This window comes from Megascapheus bottae, chromosome 18 (assembly GCF_031878675.1).
Source record: "Megascapheus bottae isolate mThoBot1 chromosome 18, mThoBot2.hap1, whole genome shotgun sequence".
In the NCBI taxonomy this organism is placed as follows: domain Eukaryota; kingdom Metazoa; phylum Chordata; class Mammalia; order Rodentia; family Geomyidae; genus Megascapheus; species Megascapheus bottae.
In genome coordinates, this window is record NC_143526.1 from 13,148,866 (window position 1) to 13,169,441 (window position 20,576).

Genomic DNA, 20,576 nt, shown 5'->3' on the forward strand with positions numbered 1-20,576 from the left:
TCTCCAAATCTCAACCTGGTTTCTATAAAAACTGGGCATGGTTTGATACATCAGAAAGCCTCATGTAAAAGATTCATTTTCTGAATTCTCTTGAAAAATTCAAAACAAATACCAATTTAAAAAAACAGAAAACTTTTTTAAATAAGCATTTTATCAAAGAAGAGTATTATTATGGCTTGGATAAAAGCTTGGTCACTGTGGTAGTAACAGAGTGTGGAACCTCTGTGAAAGAAGGTTAGGTCACATGGGTTATGCCCTTGAAGTTAGTTTGGGGATCTTCATTGCTGCTGTTGCTCCTTCTCCTCCTCCTCTTCCTGTTCCTCCTCCTCTTCCTCCTTCTTCCTCTTCATTCTACTCCTGTTTCTGCTTTTTTTCTGTCTCTGTCTTTCTCTGTCTCTGTTTCAGTCTCTCTCTGTCTCTCTGTCTCTGTCACTCTCTGTCTCTGTCTCTGTCTGTCTCTGTCTCTGTCTCTCTCGCTCTCTCTCTCTTTTTCTGTCTCTCTCTCTCTCACTCCCTCTTTGTATCTCAGTCCCTTCCTTTCTCTCTCTTTCTCACATACATTCTGGCCACTGTGAGGTGAGATGGCTCCCTCCACCACAGACTCCGACCATAATATACCACCTCGCTACAAGCCTAGAAGCAAAGAAGCAACTGTGGACTGGAAAACTGAAAAAATATAAGGAAAAAGAAGGAGCTAATAGGCTAGTCAGATCAAACCAAGCTACTCAGTAGTTATTGAGGAAATAGAAATTAAAGTCTTGATGAGATGTGCATGAAAACTTATGGAAATGACTAAACAAAATTGACACTACGAGTCAATCTGAGGATTGCAGCTCCAAGCCAGACAAGGCAGCAAAGTCCATGAGATTCTTTTTTGTTGTTGTTTTTTTAAGCTTGATTCACTTTATTATTTTCGTATAAAATCTTATGTTGTGAACACAGCTGGAGCTTGGGTCTTCTGTACGGAGACTCTGGTGTGGGTTTTCACAAGATGGTCAGTGAATTCCTGGTAAGGAGATTTGGTGAAGACTGTCTCTTTCCAGAGGTCAGGAGTCAGGTAACTGTAGGTCTTGGAGATGGCGTCAAAGGTGGCCTTGGCGAAGTTGCCCAAGGTGGCAGGACAGCCCCTGGCTGAGGTGTAGCAGTCATCCATACCAGCCATCAACAGCAGCTTCTTGGGGACTGGAGCTGAAACAATCCCTGTACCTCTGGGGGCAGGGATGAGACACACCAGCACAGAGCCACAGTGGCCTGTCACCTTGCATGGGACAGTGTGAGGCTTGCCAATCTTGTTCCCCCAGTAGCCTCTCCGCACGGGGACAATGGAGAGCTTAGCCAGGATGATGGCCCCTCAGATGGCAGTGGTTAACCTCCTTGGAGCACTTCACACCCAGGCCAACATGTCCACTGTAGTCGCCAATGGCCACAAATGCCTTGGCCAGCACGGGTCTGCTTCTGCACAGGCATGATCTTCAACACCTCGTCCTTGAGAGGCGCCCCCAGGAAGAAGTCGATGATCTCAGACTCCTTGATGGGAAGGGAAAAAAGATCTCCTCCAAAGACTTGATCTTCAGGTCCTGAACCAGGCGGCCCAGCTTGGTGACGGGGATCCATTCCTTGTCTGGGGCCATGACTCTGGCCTCTACCACGACCAAGACCTCGTTCCCCCCTTCCCTCCCCCTGGAGACCACTATCAAAACCTCCTCGGAAGCCCTCCCCAGCCTGGGCAGCCTGGGTCTCCGGGCCCTCCCGCTGCACCGTTTGGTGTCTTCCCGGAGAAGAGAAAGAAGAGTCCATGAGATTCTTATCCCCAATTAACCACCAAAAGACCAGAAGTGGAACTGTAGCACAAGTACTAGAGCACTAGGCTTCAGAAGACAAAAAATTTACAATACCAAGTGCTGACAAGAACATAGAACAAGAAAAACTTTCCTCTATAAGTTTATAAAGCTGAACATGCACGTATCATATATTCCATGATCTTACCTTAGAGAAAGAAAAGTTATAGTCACATAAAACACCCAACATGCAAATGCTTGTAGCTGCTGCCTTCATAAACATCTGGAAGCAACCCAAATTTTTCCAATAAGCAAATGGAAACACAGTCATCCACCCATACTATGGAAAAGTACTGTGTTAAAGCTCTCTAGAGACAGAGCCAATAGAACAGATACAGATATATAGTTAGATATAAGGGGAGAGAGAGAGAGAGATTTTATTACAGGGACTAGTTCATGTATTCAGAAGGCTGAGAAGTCTCACAACAGGCATCTGCAAGCCAGAGACTCTCGAGGATTCCCATAGCATGGCTTACTAAAATTCTAAGGGCCTGGTGGTGTAACTCTTGGCCTAAGGCCAAAGGCTTAAGGACCCCAAAGACACTGGTGTCAATTCTGGAGTCCAAAGGCTGAGAGCCTGGAGTTGCAATGCTCAAGGACTGGACATGCTGAGAAAAAATAAGGACAGCCTCACAGGGCTACATTTTGTGCATTTCCAAGTCTATGGCCACCAAGGCCAAATGGCAGGCTAGGGGGTCACTAAGGGTGACTGAAGAGAGGGTGACTTGACATGAGTATAAGACAATCTTGAGAGTGACAGAACTACTCAGAATCAGCATTTTGGTGGCAGTTATGCCATTACTTGTTTTCAAATTCTCTAAGAACTGCAGACATCAAAGAGTAATTAGCCTTGATCTAAGAAGCAAAATACAATTCTTTTTGTATTTTAGCATCTAAGTCCCAAAATACAATTCTTTTAAAAGAGCTTCTCTCCCTCTCTCTCTCTCTCTCTCTCTCTCTCTCTCTCTCTCTCTCTCTCTCTCTCTCTCTCTCTCTCTCTCTCTCTCTCTCTCTCTCTCTGTGTGTACTAGGGCTTGAACTCAAATCTTCATGTTCTTACTTGGCTTAGTTTTTTGTTGATTTTTTTCTCAAGAGCAGCATTCTACTACTTGAGACATACTTCTGCTTCCATCTTCTTGCTGGTTAACTCTCAGATGTGTCTGTCTGGGTTAACTCAGCCTCCTGATTATCTAGGTTTAAAGGTGTGAGCTATCAGCATTAAGTTCATATGTTTACACACTAAAGTTTGTGGACTGATTTCAAACCCATTGTAAGTCTTGTACAACTCCTGTACTCTTTTTTTTCTGGTCCTGGGGCTTGAACTCAGATCCAGGGCTCTGTCCCTGACTCTCTTTGTGCTCAATGCTAGTGCTCTACCACCTGAGCCATTGTGCCACTTCCAACTTTTTGTGAGTAAAAGTCTCATGCACTTCCCTGCTTGGGCTAGCTTTGAGCCTTGAGCTTCAGATCTCTACTTCCTGAGTAGCTAGGATTAAAGGTGTAAGACAGCAGGGCCAGACAACTCCTAGACTCTTAAAATAGGGTGTACCAAGGTCATCTCCATGCGACCTTGTAACTCATCTCAAATGGGTCACTGAGTGTTCATGCCAAGATGAGGACATAATGCTTGTGTCATCCTAGGTAGAAAAAAGAACTTTTGTATGCTGTTGGTGGGAATGCAAATTAGCACAGTTCCTTGTGGAAAACAGTGTGGAAATTCCAGGGGGGGGCGGGAATCTAAAAATAGATGCAGCATGTGATCCAGCAGTGCTTCTACTATTTATCCAAAGAAAAGGGAATCACCTTGTCAGAGACATGTTGGGAAAAAGCATGTCGCCTGATTCAGGAGTGAGCATAGCTCTATGGCTGCCTGAGCTGGACCAAGGCCAGAGCAAGGGACAAGTTTGCCTTTGAAGGCAAAAAATGCCTCACTGCTAGGAGGGAGGACCCTCACCTCCACTTCCTGTAAAAAGAGGATGTTTACATCAAAATCACAACAGCATTTGGCCAAGAGAACAAATTCCCTGGTTCTGATTGATTTCATTCTGTATGTCTTGTGTTCTAAAGCAGAAAAGGTGGTAAGGGAGAAAAGATGCACTTGTACATACAGCTTAAACTTAAAGATTATTCAAGAAACAGCCTTAGGATGGGGAGAAAAAAAAATAATCATCATAAGGGCAAAACCACACCAGATGAACTTAATGCGAATGAGACTCTTTTATAGAATCACGGATGCTTTTATTGTTGGGCCTGAATTGCCCATATTTTCACATTCTTTGCAGACAATGTGTTCTTGTGACATCCTGGCATACATTATAGTGGGAGGGAAAAAAATCCTACCTACTTTATTTGTTCCATTTTCTGCTTTTAGATGTAATGGAAATGTTAACACGCTTAACACCCGTGGCCTCTCGTACAGCCTCGCTTCACTTTTCTTAGTTATCAGAGTCTTGGTGAGGGGGAGACTGAGCTTTCCAGACAAGAGGCATGCTATGCGAGCACTAGAGCTGGCCTATCACCTGTCCCCCCCGCACACACACGCTGTCTCTCTCCTCCATTCTTTTCAAGACTTCCCCAGCATACACTCTCCATTATGATACAATGATCTCAACTGTCCTTCAGAAATGAATGTAAGGCTTTTGACTACGTGAACCAGTTCAAGGAAAATCTCCCAGGAGTCCAGGACACAAGGATCACCTTGTTGAACTCCTTTTATATGCATTCAATTACACCTGGTTTTAGAACCTACTCCCTCCCCTGCTTGGATGGGTTTCTCCTGCATTAACTGATGACATAGTAAGTGTTTCATTTAGAGTTCACACCTAAGGTGAGAGCCACATAAATAAACTATTTCAGCCTCCTGGGAAGAAGAGGAGGCAAAAAAAAAAAAAAAAGATACTATCATTTTTCTAAACCCTTTGTAGGCCTGGAATTTGCAACAGAATGACCATTCCAACTCAGTTGCCTGCTTTTCCAAAGAGGGGCATGGGAATATTTTCTTTTTTCAATAATATATAATAATATATAATATGTGATTGTTTTTCTTAATGTATTATGTTATTTCTCATCTCTTTTGTTGCCCTCTTGGTTATTCTCATATTGTTACAGTATCTTACCTTGTTATCTGGTATATTGTATATACCTTTATTTGTTTATTTGAAATAGGAAAGGGAAGAGGGGAAAACAAGATGAGGGGAGGGGATGAGGGGAGGGAAATGGGGACAAAAACATGAGGAGTATCAATGTATTTGAAAAGCAATGCACCTTCTATCTGGCGAATGTAACTGCAATCCCTCTATTCATTACTTTTTTTAAAAACTATATATTTTATTGTCTTTAAGTAATGGTACAAAAATAGTTGCCATTCAACAAAGCAATTTATGAATACAAGTAGTGTCATTCTCTTGAACATTCTCACCCATCCCTTACAATGCATTCATTTCATTTTTCTTACCCTTGAAGGCTATGGGTTATATTTTTAAGAGAGAAATGTCTGGTATGTTAGCTTTGTGGTGTTGTGATGAAATACCTGAGTTAAGCAACTAAAAAAGAGAAAAGATTGCATTTGGGCTCACTGTTCAGAGATCTCAATCCATGCTTAATTGCCATCCCTTGCTTAAGGATCTGTGTTGAAACAGAAATATAACGGTGGGATCATGAGGTAGAACAAAGCTGCTCACCAGACAATGACCTAGAAGCAGGGGGTAGGGGGTCCATGACTTCAAGCCCCAGTATCAGGATGGGGGCTGAGGAGGGAGGTAGGGAGGGAGGGAAGGAGGGAGGGAGGGGGGAGGGAAGGAGGGGGAGATGAGAATAAAAATAGAATGAACCTACTCAAAGTACACTTTATGCACCTGTGAAATCATTACAATGTAACTCTCTTGTACTATTAATGCATGCTAAAATCAATATTTTTGTCCCAAGACTGAAGTTTGATCTCAGAACCTGGGCACAGTCCCTTAGCTTTCTGCTCAAAACTGGAACTCTACCATCTGAGGCACACCTTCACTTCTGGATTTTTGGCGATAATTGGAGGTAAGAATCTCATGAGCCGGGTGTGGTGGCTCACTCCTGTAATCCTAGATATTCAGAAGTCTGAGATCTGAGGATCACAATTCAAAGTCAGCCCGGGGAACTAAAGCCCATGAGACTCTTAGCTCTAATTAATCACCAGAAAGCCAGAAGTGGCACTGTGGCTCAAGTGGTAGAGCAGGCTCAGTGCAAGGCCCTGAGTTCAAACCCCATGACTGACAAAAAGATAAAAATAAAAAGAGGCTCATGGACTCTTGAAGCCAAAGATGGCTTCAAACCATGATCCTCAAATCTCAGCCACCTGAGGAATTAGGGTTTCAGGTATGCCCAGCTTTTACGAATGCCCAGCTTTTATTAGATTTTTTTAATTAAAAAAAGGAAACTATATAGCACCAGGTGAGGAACCATTCCATTACCATATGGACCTTGGGGAACATTCAAAATCCAAACCATAGCAGCCTCAGCGTCTGACTTTCTGAGTGCGGCCTTCCTAAACCTGCTGAAGCTCTGGAGAGACAGACATTACTGCGCCCCACCCAGGTTCCACTGTCACACAACAAATTCATTTCCTCTCCAAGTTGTTCCTGGTGGGAGTTTGGCTTCCTTGAGCTCTGCAGCAATTGGTGTGCTCCTGGCCCTCTCACTTCCCTTCCTCATGGCAGCATGAGTTCCTTACCATTCACATTCCCTGTACTTAATTTGAGAATATTTGTTCAATTTGAGTATGTTTTTGACCTGCCAGGTATCTGTGAAACAAAATAACTTCTACTGATAGCTTCTTATCAAGAGTAATTTAAAAACATCCATCATCTACTGCTGAATGTCAAAATAAAGGTTGAGAGAAATTCCCATGTCCCTAAATATGTTTTCTTTTTCACTCTTGTCAGCATCTTGTCAATCCTGAAATTATAGTGTGCTATGGAAGACCTCAGAAATTGAGGCTTCACAAATTGCTGTGTTGAGAACATACAAATCAGCCTGCAGTTCCCAAAGCCCCTGCACAAAATCATTCTGTACTTCTTTCCTTGCAGGATGGACCTGTGGGCATCTACAAATTCCTGGGATCCCAGGACAAACAGAGCACCTTGGAGAGGGAACCATCACGTCTTGCAACCCCAGTTAGAAATGTATCGCTAAACTAGTTGTGCCAGAATTTTATTGATAGTAATTGAGAGAGAGAGAGAGAGAGAGAGAGAGAGAGAGAGAGAGAGAGAGAGAGAGAGAGAGAGATATGCATTAATAACACCTGCTATTTAAACAACTCTGTGCTTCTCATCTGGGGGAAATTGGAAGCTCGGATTGTTTTCCTTTTTCCAGTCACCAAGTTAGCTACAAAGTGACTCTGGGTGCACCTGCTAACAGAGAGTGGGTAAGTGTTGGGGCTGGAAGAAGAGAGAAGAGCACAGAGATAGAGAGGGAGGGAGCAAACACATAGCAAACAGAAAGCCAGAAAGCATGAGCAGGCCAGTCTTGCTCTTTCAGAACTCAAGTGACCCACACAAACTTCATTAATCCCTTCCAAGGACAACACCTCCAGTGACCTAGTCACCTGTACAAGGTCACACATCTTGAAGGTTCTATGACCTCAACACTGCCACTGAGGACCAACCAAGCTTCCAAGTCATGAAAACCACATCCAAAGCATAGTAGAAGCCAATGTTCTTAGAAAAGTCAATAAATGAGCATAGAAATGTGTGCTGTGGCAGTACTTGAGTTTGAGCTCAGGATCTTGTACTTGCTAGGCAAGCATTCTACTATTTGAGACAACACACACACACACACACACACACACACACACAATGTCTTATCATGTATAACTAGGAATAATTTGGCTTTTCTTCCTTCTGGACCTACATGGCTTTATTTCTGTCACTTGCCTTATTGCTCTGGCTAAGCAGTCAAGCACTATTATGAATAAGAGTGGAAAAGTAGACACCCTTGTCTCACACCTAGGAATAGAAGAAACACTTTCTGCTTTTTCCATTTTATTAGTATTTCAGCTATACATTAGTTGTATGTACTCTTTATTATGTCACAGTACATTCCTTCTGTTCTTAGTTCTTTCGGAGCTTTTACCATAAAGGGATATTGGATTTTGTCATAGTTTTTTTCTGTATCTATTGAGATGATCATGTAATCTTTGCCTGATTCAATTTATGTACTATACCATGTTTGTTGATTTGTGTATATTGGAACATCTTTGCATTTCTGGAATGAAACCAACCTGATCTCTTTTATTCATTGTTGAATTAAGTTTGCAGAATTTTATTGAGAACTTTTGCATTTATGTGTATCAAAGAAATTGGTCTATAGCTCTCTTTTTTGGAAAACCTTATCTGGTTTTACATCTGGGTAATAAAATGATTATGTTAATCTGAGAAGGGGTAACAATTTTGAGAAGTAATACATCTACTGCCTGAAAAATGTAATTGCAACCTCTCTATACATTATCCTAACAATAAAAAATAAATAATTTTTAAAAAAATAAAGACACCAAAAATAGAAAAAAAATGATTATGCTAATCATTTATTTGAGGCTGGACTTTAGTTTGATGAGACACTATTTTAAGTTATCTCAGCCCAGAGTTTCCTTCATGAAAAGCATTCTAACTTGTGTCAATTTCTCTAGTGGGTATGGGGCTGTTACAGTTGTCTATGTCTTGAATGAGCTTTTGTAGTTTGTGTCACTCAAGAAATCTGTATATTCCCCCTGTGTTATCAAATACAATGGAAAGACTTTGAGCAACAATGGAGTTCAGAGGACCCAAAGTGGGATAAAAGGACGCTGTGACTAATACCTGTAATCCTAGATCTTTGGGAGATAGAGATATCCTAGGCCAGAGAGTCAAAAACTTACCAAGACTATCCCAAAAATAAGTGGGGGCCCATGCCTGTGATAACAGCTACTCAGAAGATGAAAATTTAGAGGATTGTGGTCTGAGGCCTGCCACAGCATATTCTATATGAAAAGTAAACTAGTGACCAAAAGGACCAGTAACTCAAATGGTAGAATGCTTACCAAGTAAGTTTGCTATCCTGTAAGAAAAGAAAAGAAAGGAGAAAACAAAAAAGCTGAGGCCTGCTGGCTCATACTGATAATCCTAGCTAGCTAGAAGGATGACATCTAAGGATGACAGTTCAAAGCTAGCTATGGCAGGAAAAGATCATGAGACTCTTTTTTAATATAATTTTATTGTTATCTTTAAGGCATTATACAGGAGGGTTACCATTTCCCAATTCAGGTAATGCATACACTTCTCTGTTTTAGACCATGGCAACCCTTCTTTGTTTTCCCCAGTTTCCTCCTTAGAGCCTGTATTTTAAGCTCAAAGAATGCAGTCTTGGGAATCCCATCTACCCTAAATCAATGAGCATAAATAAAGGAATACTTGTGCTAGGTATCAGTGGCTTGCATCTGTGATCCTAGCTACTCAGGAGGCTGAAATCTGAAAATAGCATCACTAACGGAGAAGAAAAATGTCTGTGTCCTAGTGTACACATTGGTGCTATCTATGGTCTAATCAAGAGATTATTGTCCATGCAGAGATGCTTTCACTTTAGATGGTTGCTTCTCTAGTCGACAAAGAATCACCTTACTTCGCAACCCATAGTCTGGAAAGATCATCACTTGTTCCATAGACACCCCCACCCACGACTTTGAGACTCCTGGGGCAAGAGGCATCTAACCCTAGGGATGTCCCCCAAATGCACTAGAGAGTTTGGGTATGCCAAGGAGCACAGAGTCTGGACTAGAAGGAAAAAACCAAGAGAATCAGGCACTCTGCCTAAAGATCTGAATAATTTTAAACCCACCCCAAGAAAGTAACTACCCTGTGGGAGAAGGATGGCAAGAAAAGCATATGAGCCACAGAACTTGGGCTCAATGCTCTCAGTCTTGCCTAGGAGCAATATTCATATAGCTGAGAGATAGAGTCAAGATTTTGCCAGTCATGGACTTGGAGTTTGATTTCTGTAGTGACTATTAGGTGATGGAGACTCACTTCTAGCCAGAGAGGGTGGAGACATGAGCAAGTGCACGGCTCATTCTCTCTGCTGCTTCCCCTTCTTCCTTGGCCCACATCTCATGGCTCTCTCCCATCCAGACACTATGGAAACATGTCCATGGGTCCTTGAGAGAAATTGAGCTACTACATCTCTCAAGATGTCACCTCCTTATAGCCCTACAACTTTCGAGATACCACCTTCATCCAGCACTCTAAGATATGAGAGATATAAGGTATCTTTCTTCTCATCTAGGTGCTGGTGGCTCACATCTGTAATCCTAGCTATGAAGAAGGCTGAGATATGAGGATTGTGGTTCAAAACCAGCCCAGGCAGAAAAGTCTGTGAGACTCTTATCTCCAATAAACTACAAAAGAAAGAAGGAAAGAAAGAAAGGAAGGAAGGAAGGAAGGAAGGAAGGAAGGAAGGAAGAAAGAAAGAAAGAAAGAAAGAAAGAAAGAAAGAAAGAAAGAAAGAAAGAAAGAAAGATCAGGCCAGAAATGGAGCTATGACTCAAGTGGTAGACCACTGCCTTGAGAAAAACAAGATCAGGGATAGCAAGACACATGTGTAGAGTTCAAGCCCCAGGATTAACACACACACACACACACACACACACACACACACACACACACACACGCACACACACACACATCTTTCTTCCTACTGCTGGCCTGTCATATAGAAGTAGTCACTGTCTGCCAGAGCCAGCCGGCAGCGAACCGGGATTCCTGACCTGGGGGGTGAAGACTGGGAAAAGAAGAAGACAAAAAGAAGAAGACAAGAAAAAGATGGGGTCGGAAGGACAGCAGCCCAAGCCTCCAGCCTAAGGTGAGCTTAAGACTGTAGCCTAAGGCCATGAGTTTAAGACTGTAGCTCCGTTTATTTCGAGTTCCAACCTTAAATACTTTTCTTAAAACCAGGAAACTGCCAGGTGTTACATTCGTACAAAACAGCAATCAAGTCTAAATAGGTTAAATGAGAAGTGATTGACATCGCCCAAAGTCATCATAATAACAGCTTACTTCCTTGTGTACTCAATTGTGCAGGTCCAAGGTCACTGACCCCATACTCAGTCCCCAACAACTGTCACACCAAATCACCCACTGAGTTTAAGTAGAGGCTTATTCTGTGGCAAAGTCTGCCAGTCTGTCACCAAGGCCAACAGGCTTCCCTTGTGAACATGGCTTCTTCTTCCCATAAAGCAGGATAGTTGAATTTGTAGATTGCTTCATACTTTTCTCTTTTTTCTACCCCTTTCTGTTTCTCTGCCCTTTAACTTTCCTACCAACTCCTGACATTTTTCTCTCTTTGTCTTCAGAAAATAGTCCTTTTGTTACTCTGGTTTGATTTTTCTCATCCATAACATCAAATAAAGAAAGCTTCTAATCTGACATTTTTCCCTACCTCCAATCTCCCTTAATTTTTTTTGCCAGTCCTGGGGCTTGAACTCTGGGTCTGGGCACTATCCCTGAACTTCTTTTGCTCAAGGTTAGCATTCTACCACCTGAGCTACAGCACCACTTCTGGCTTTTTGTGCATATGTGATATCAAGGAGTCAAACCCAGGGCCTCATGAATGTTAGGTAAACACTCCATCACTAAGCCACATTCCCAGCCCTACCTCTAGATTCTTTACTGTGTATCCTAAGAGCAAAATCTCTCTCCATTAATCAGAAAGCAAATATTTCATTCAAGAAATGGGAAAATGATGCAATAGTCATCGAATATTAAATATATCTGATGTTATTTGTCCATTTCATTGGTTTTCCCAATACTTCAAAGCAGTATTGTTTTCTTTTTTATTGTAATGTATAGAGGGGGTACAGTTATATTCACCAGATAAAAGGTGCATTACTTCTCACACTTTGATACCCCTTCTCATGTTTTCGTCCCCATTTCCCTCTCCCCACCCACAATCATCTTGTTTCCCCCCACTTCCCTTTCCTATTTCAAATAAACATAAAAACGTATATATAATATGCCAGGGAACAAAGTCAGATACTATAACAATATGAGATTAACCAAAGGGCAACAAAGGAAAAGAGAAATAACATAGTACATTAAGAACAACAAAGCAGTATTATTTTCAATGCAGGATCCAATCTAGGATCTTTAATTTTTGTTTTCCTTTATATAGAAGATTAGTAAAGAATTGGGAAAGTCATCCCCTACCACTGGGCTTTGCAGCTCTTCCTTTAGACTTGTGTGCATGCCTCACTATCCAGACATGGTTCAACACATGTGCAAGGCAGCGCTGATTGGCAATGAAAAGCAATCCATGAGAGAGTAGGTATCTCTGCATGGGGTCGTTTCTACTGCTGGCTTTTCCTAGTGTTACCCACGGTGTCGAGAGCCTGCCCTGGACCAACTAGGGCATCACCACACTGCCCTCGAGATTCCAGGGGACATCCAGGAGACGCCAGGATCTGAAATGCAGCTTCAGGAATGAACAGGACTTCTCAGGATAAACTCTTATTAAGATATTTGCTGTCAGCAAGGATAAAAAAGGATCATTTTTAAAGGATTAAAAAGCAAATTAAAGCAGGATAAACCCAACAGAAATAAATGAGCTTAATTGTATTTCAAATTAGTAATATAATTATACTGGAGAGAAGAAAAACTTTAAATCATGTTTATATTAAAACTGAGCAATGTGCTGAATACCTATGATAATGCCAACACTCAATAGTCTGAAGTAGCAATGTCATGAGTTCAAGGCCAGCTGGGCTACAGAGTGAGAACAGTCCTCAAAATTAATGAATTGATACAAAATATAAACACGAAAGTAACTCAAGTAATTAAATGCACTTCTCTGTTTATTCTCAGTTTAAAATCAAATAGGTGCAGCTTGGTGGCAGAAGGCATGTTCTACCTGCAGCAGGCCCTACCTTCAATCCCTAATACCAACTTTGAATCAATAGATAAATAAATGAAAGGATTACATAGCGAACTTTAATGAGTCTAATAGTTTACAATACTGAAATTTTTCTGCCTTGAATAGGATTGAATAATGAGTAAATAATGAAGTCACTGTTGCAGGAGTTTTGAACTCCATGATGTCAGAATCAACTGGAATGTTTCAGGACAGACTCCAGCCCAGAAAAGAAAGTCCATGAGACATTTTTTTTTCTTTTTGCCAGTCATGGTGCTTGAACTCAGGGCCTGAGCACTGTCCTTGGGCTTTCTCAAGGCTACAGCTCTATCACTTGAGCCACAGCACCACTTCTGGCTTTTCTATGCATGTGGTACCCAGGAATCAAGCCCACGTCTTCATGCATGCCAGGCAAGTACTCTACCACTAGGCCAAACTCCTGGCCCCCATGAATGAGACTTTTATATCCAGCAAACTACTCAGAAAACTCCAGAAGTGGCACTTTGGCTCAAGTGGGTAGAGTACGAACCTTGAGACCAAGAAGCTCAGGGACAATGCCCAGGGCCAGAGTTCAAGCCTCATGACCCGCAAAAACAAAAAGCTAATTATTCTTTTCAAGGTTATTTCAGGACAAGCCTGGAATCTCTTGAGCAACAACACAGGTTTAGAAGCAAAAGGCCTCTAGAACCAGCTAAAGGAGGCACCCCTGGAAAAATCTAGAAAAATACAAACATCAAAGTGATAATGATAGTTGGTTATAACCTTTCAAATAAAGTCAGAATCTATGCATTTATATGGATATTAATTAATTAATTAATTATACCTTGGTAAAAGATGAAGTTAATTAAATTTAAAGAAGCTAAGGGGGAAAATAATCTCTAAGAAAAGACAACTAGGTGCTAGATCTAAGTCTTAAAAAGTGAGAAGCATCATTGAAATGTTCATTTCAAAAGGAGATGAAACTGTAACCCAAGGTACCCAGTTTAAGATGGCCAGAAAAAAATTCCCAACCACACTTCAGACTGGTGAGAACCTCAGAAGTGCTCCTTTTCTCAAGATGTTCCTTTACTCTAGAGAATGTGTCCTCTCTTTACTATGATGTTTCCATTGATGCATAGCAAATTATCACTGACTTAAATAAGACAGATTTAATCTAGATATAGGTAAGGAAGATTCTCTGCTTGGCAATCTATTAGCATAAATTTAAGAATTTAGTCAGAGCAGGCCAGGAGTTTGGCCTAGTGGTAGAGTGTTTGCCTAGCACGTACAAAGACCCAGGGTCAATTCCTCAGGACCACATACATAGAAAAAGCCAGAAATAGTGTTGAGGCTCAAGTGGCAGAGTATTAGCCTTGAGGAAAAAGCCCAAGGACAGTGCTTAGGCCCCGAGTTCAAGCCCCAGGACTGGACAAAAAAAAAAAAAAAAGAATTTAGTCAGAGCAGGGCACTGGTGGCTAATGGCTCACATCTATATTCCTAATGACTCAGGAGGCTGAGATCTAAGTATCCTGGTTCAAAGCCAGACGAGGCAGGAAAGTCCATGAGACACTTACCTCCAATTAACTACCAGAAAACCAGAAGTGGAGCAGTGGCTCAAAGTGGTAGAGTGCTCGTCTTGAGTAAAAGAGTTCAGGGACAGTGCCCAGGCCCTGAGTTCAAGCCCTGTGACCTACAAAAAGAAAGAAAAAAGAAATGAGTCAGAGATCAGAGCTATTACTTCTTCCTGTGAGTTGGGGTCCTCTTCCAAGCTCACTAATTGTTGGCAGATTTCATTTGCTTTTGGTTCTAGGACTGAGGTCTCTGAGATTTTCTCATAGCTCTTGTTTCCTGACATGTGGACCTTAGGCAGTTCTGCACGTGGCTGTATGCTTCCTTCCTGGCCAGTCCCTGGGTGTTTATCCTCTGTAAAAGCAAAATTTCCAGTGATGAGCTCAGGTTAATATATTAATCATCCAAATACAAAAGTGGCATCCCATCATATTCACAGTCATGGGCCGAGGCAAGATGGATCGAATGGTGTGGCACATGGTGGGGGCTGAAACCTTAGGGACCACCTGGGAATGCTATTTGCCATGGCCATGATGACCAGAGACGTTCAGGCACACTGTGGATAAGCCGCTTGTACCCTAAAAAGTAGGTATTCTGGCTTAAAATATTAAGAAAAGGAAAGCAACAGCATTTGTAACCATTTATCCTAAAACTAGCATTGAAAAAGACACACTAAAGTATGCACAAAAATAATACCTACAACATCAATTATAAACGTGGAAAACTTGATACTAAATGCCTGTCAATAGGGGACTAGTAAAACTATAACATATTCTTTTTTTTTTAATTTTGTATTGTTAAGTAAAAGTGATGGACAGAAGGGTTGCAGTTACCTAAGTCAGGTAATGAGTACATTTCTTTTTGGACACTATCACCCTTCCCTCACTCTCTCCCAGTTTCTCCCACCCACGCCCACCTAGAAGCTGTATAGTTCATTTTCAGTATAGTATCTAGTGAGTATCACTGCTGCATTTGTCCCTCCACTTGTGTACACATTGTTTTTTAATATATCTTAAAAATCACATTGGGGGCACTGGTGACTGATACCTGTAAGTTTTGCTACCCATTGGGGATCATGGTTCAAAGCCAGCTTGGCCTGGAAAGTCCATGAGACTCTTACCTCCAATTAATCACCCAAAAACAGGAAGTGGTGCTATGGCTCAAGGTGGCAGTGTGCTAGCCTTGAGCAAAATTGCTGAGGGATAGGACCCACGCCCTGAGTTCAAGCCCCCATGAACAACCAAGAAAAAAAAAAAAAACCTAAGAGGTATATAGATCAAATTGATATTAGTTGAAATCCCAGTGGGAGTTTAGTAAACATCTTTTATGTCACCATATACCTTCACACTATAGCTTATACTTCTGCAATATTCAAATTTCTTTCAACTGTGATTTCTTTTATTCCTTCCATTACAAGATTAGAGGATCTGGCAGTGTGGCTCCATTGTATGGCACTTACCTAGTACATACAAAGCCCTTGCTTTTATCTAAACACCACTAAAAATAAGAAAACACATAGATAAATAAAATAAAACAAAAAGCAGGAGATCTTAAAGTAGGCTGTTATTTTTCTCTTTAAGTCAGTAAAATTACAACTTCATCTCTCTTTTTTTGTTCGTTTGGTCATCTTCTACTTTCAAAGCACAAAATAAAATGAAAGAAAACAAGAAGAAAGGAACTTTTCACACCACTTTGTCATGCAATAGCAAATGAGGTTTTCTTAAGAAAAGAGATATTTGAGGGCCGGGAGTTTGGCCTAGTGGTTAAAGTGCTTGCCTAGTATGCACAAAGACCCGGGTTCGATTCCTTGGTACCACATACATAGAAAAAAGCCAGAAGTGGTGCTGAGGCTCAAGTGGTAGAGCTCTAGCCTTGAGAAAGTCCAAGGACAGTGCTCAAGCCCTGAGCCCAAGCCCAGGACTGGCAAAAAAAAAAAAAAAAAGAAAGAAAAGAGATATTTGAGAATGGAGAGGAAAAGAAGTGGGCTACTGCAGTCATAATATTTAATTTACATAAAAATGGAAGCAGGTAAATCGAGGGGCTGGGTGGGGTTGGAAGAGATGGGGGAGAATGATGGAAGGGTGACATTGATCAAGATGCTTTGTACTCACAACTGACATGTTGAGTTGAACCCCCTGTACATTTACTTAAAGATAGATGATAAAAGTAAAGCAAAATAGTTAAAAAGAGAATATTGAGTTTCTTGCTGTTGAGTGACAAGTCCTAAAATCTATAAAATATGACTACAAGACACATAGAATCATTTGGACACAGAGTCAAAGACCATAATACATATTTTCAGAACAATACGGTGATAAACCACAAGCTAAGCCAACATCATTTATGTACTACAAATGTATTGCTCGCTTATCAGTTTCTGATTCATTTACTTTTGAAATTTGCTTATTCCTTCTGTTAAAACATTGCTAAAAACCATCAGCCAGTTCATCTTTAAGAAAATGCACACTGGCTCTGTGTCATATTGATTTCTCAATGTGTCATTACGGTTAAGTTATTCTTCACCAAACAATGCTAATACTCGGAAATAATAATAGATTTCAGCTTTGCTAGAGTATTAGTTTCCAACATGTGGCTGTCTTTGCATGTTAAGAATTAATACAAACTGCCAGGAGCCTCTCATCAGCTTACCTCCCAAATTCTCACACACAGGCTCATGTGCTTGTCAGTCAGACATATTTCATCCAAAGAGTCTTATAGCATAGTCATATTTTGAAGATGTCAAGTTTTAAATATATATATATATATAGTCTTCATGTGTACAGATGGCAACTCTGGCTGCTAGAAGCAACATTAAGTTAAAACTCAGACAGGCGTGTTTCATCTTAAGCACATGCTAATTGTTAAAAGGTGGCTTCACTGGGCCAGGAGTTTGGCCTAGTGGTAGAGTGCTTGCCTAGCATGCATGAAAAGCTGGGTTGGTCCTTGGTACCACATACATACAAAAAAACCAGAAATGGTGCTGAGGCTCAAGTGGTAGAGCTCTAGCCTGGAGAAAGTCCAAGGACAGCGCTCAGGCCCTGAGCTCAAGCCCAGGACTGGCACAAAATTTTTTTAAAAAGGCGGCTTCAACAAGGTATCTCACAAAGTATATCCACAGTACATGAATCATACTGACCCTTCAGTTACTCCTATTTTTCTAGCCCCCTATCCCTTCCTTTCACAGACACTGAGTATTTCGGTATTGTTGACCCTTTATCTAACATTTTCTTTTCCTCCTTCCCCTTTCTAATCCCCTGAAGCATTCTCACAATTGCAAACATGGTGTGTGTGCCACATGCATGAATGCACACACATGTGTACGTGTGCACCCTAGCAAGAGAGTGAGCACAGAAGGTGAAGGAAAATTGAATATGGCCAACATACTTCATGTACATGTGTGAAAATAGCAGAAGGAAGTTTGCTGAGGTTGGTTTGAGAAAGGGGGAGAGAGGGATGAAGGAGAGTCATGGAGGCACACATGAATGAAAGGTACATTACAAGCATATATGCACATGTCAAAATAAAACCTCCTTGTACAACAAATCGTTGGTAATTTAATTAATTAATTAATTAATTAGAACCCCAAACAAATTTGGTTATTTGAAATAGAATAGGGAAGGGGGGAAAACAAGATGAGGGGCAGGGGGAGGGGGAGGGAAATGGGGACCAAGAAATGAGAAAGAATATCAATGTTTGTGAAGTAATGCACCTTCTATCTGGTGAATATAATGTAACCCTTCTAATAACTACAATAAAAAAAACATATGGAAAAAAATAAACAAGCAGTAGCTATTCCCCCAGGATCTCTTAACAGAACACTAGATCCGTACAGCTGCAGCCAGCACAGGGAATCATTGATGAATGGTTACTGCATAAATCACCTCTGGAAAATCTTGGCTCACTCCTCCATGAAAATGAGGCACCCTTTTCTCCACCAAGAGGGGGAAGTCCTCTCTTGCCAATACCGTCTCTACTTTCTTGAAGTAATCCACATACTTTACTTGCCAATCACATCTGTCATTCAACTGGATTGTAAAGTAACAGTTCCACCTGGGTGCCATCTGTGCCACCAGGTGTGTGTATTCTGGGGCTCTGTTCAGCTGTCTAGGTCAGATGGAGTAGAGACCAGCATTCAACTTTGTTTACTTCCATCTACAGTGACTTCTGGGTGGCTGAGGAGTGTACTTTCTTACCTCGTATCCTGGTATCACTAAGTATTGTTTTAGAATATGATGAGGGTTTGTCCTCAGAACATTCACGGTTTTTACCTCATATGACCTCCAGATGAGTTCAAACCTGGAAAACGGGTATGCACCTGCTGCAAAGCCTTGCATGACCAAGAAGTCAGACTTCATTCTGCAGATTTTGGCACATTTTTTCTTTTTGTAGTACTAAGGTTTGAACTCATAGCCCCATCTTTGCTGTGAGAGGGGCTCTATCACTTAAGCCATGTCCCAGCCCTTTCTGCTCTGAATATTTTTCAGATTGAGTCTCATATTTTCCTCTGGGGCGGGGGGGGGGGAATAGCCTGAGACAGTGATCTTCCATCTTCCTGCGTGTGTGTGTGTGTGTGTGAGTGTGTGTGTGTTTCACATGTAACTGGGATTACAGGCTTACCATCAAATTATGATGCTCCCAGTGTGTACCTCCTGAGCTGGGATGACAGCCAGGCCTAGCCTAGGTTTGGGCACTCTACAGAGGCACGCCTTGGTTATAAGCAGAAAGAAGAATGTCTAATAGGGGCCGGGAGTTTGGCCTAGTGGTTAAAGTGCTTGCCTAGCATGCATGAAGACCCAGGTTCGATTCCTTGGTACCACATACATAGAAAAAAGCCAGAAGTGGTGCTGAGGCTCAAGTGGTAGAGCTCTAGCCTTGAGAAAGTCCAAGGACAGTGCTCAGGCCCTGAGCTCAAGCCCAGGACTGGCAAAAAAAAAAGAATGTCTAATAAAACTTGGACACCATTCAAAAATCATATCTTCAAGGTTCTCTGGCTGACCAGTCTGTGGGTTTTCCATAATGAAGTCCATCTGGACCAGCGATAAGCTTCAGAAGAGAATCTGAATTCCACAGATCATGCATGGATGCTCACTTTATAATGGTGAGAACCTCAAGGATTATGTAACTAATACAGAAAAGGAATCCCAGGGCTCCACCTATCATTCTAGGTGAAAGAGGCGATTAAAATCAGTTTTAAAAGCTGGGAGCTGCTGGCTCATGCCTACACTCCTAGCCATTCAGGAAGCTGAGATCTGAGAATTGTGGTTCTAAGCCAGCGTAGGCAGCAAAGTCTAAGAGACTCTTATCTCCAATTAAACATCAAAAAAGCTGGAAGTGGAGCTGTAGATCAAGTGGTAGAGCACTAGCTTTGAGCAAAATAGCTCAGGAACAGTGCCCAGTGCCCATCAAGCCTGAGGAGCAGAGTGCATACACACAGACACAGACACACACACACACAACACACACACACACACACACACAGTAAGTATCAAGTACAAGATTAAGCATCCTGGTTTGTGCCTGAGGCATCCAGCAAACAGCAGATTGGAAATCTCCTTGACTGCTTATGTGATATCCTAGAGGTCCCTGTGAATGATACTCTCTCCTCCAAAGCATGCATAACATACCTTTCAAAAATTATACCCATGAAAACTATTACTAACTTAATTTTTTGATAGTACTGAGATTTGAACTCAGAATGTAATGTTTGTTGGCTGGTCTTCTACTACATGAGCCATCCCTCCAGCCCAGCTAGCCATTATAGATAGAGATGGGGTCTAGCAAACTTTTTTGCCCAGATTGGCCTCGAACCTTGATATTTTTATCTGCTGTTCCCTATCTAGCTTATTTATTTCTTCAGTATTGTTTTCCAAATCCCCTGCTGTCAAAGACATGCCCTTACCTTCAGGTTTTTCCTGAGTCATGGAGCCGTGTGCCACCTTTGCAATCCCCTCAGGATTGCAATCCCCTCAAGAGCCCCCCTCTTGCCTTGTCTCCAGTGCTCTCTGTATCCAATATTCCTAACCACAGGGTTCCCAGCTCTGGAAAACTTTTACTCATGTTAACTTAACCTTGGTGCAATCTTTTCCCAACAACACTATAGATAGATAGATAGATAGATAGATAGATAGATAGATAGATAGATAGATAGAAGGAAAGAAAGAAACATAAGAAAGAAATACAAGACAGGTGAATAGATGATGAGTAGATAAAATTATTAAATATTCTGTTGATTATATAATTATATATACATCATTTGTGATATATAATGTATATGCTACCTTA

At 41.5% G+C, this 20,576-nt stretch overlaps 1 pseudogene; it reads right to left on the reverse strand.

The window, feature by feature from the left end:
* Window positions 1–925: 925 nt before the first annotated feature.
* On the reverse strand, window positions 926–20,215 carry LOC150050123 (small ribosomal subunit protein uS5-like; annotated as a pseudogene).
* Window positions 20,216–20,576: the final 361 nt, after the last annotated feature.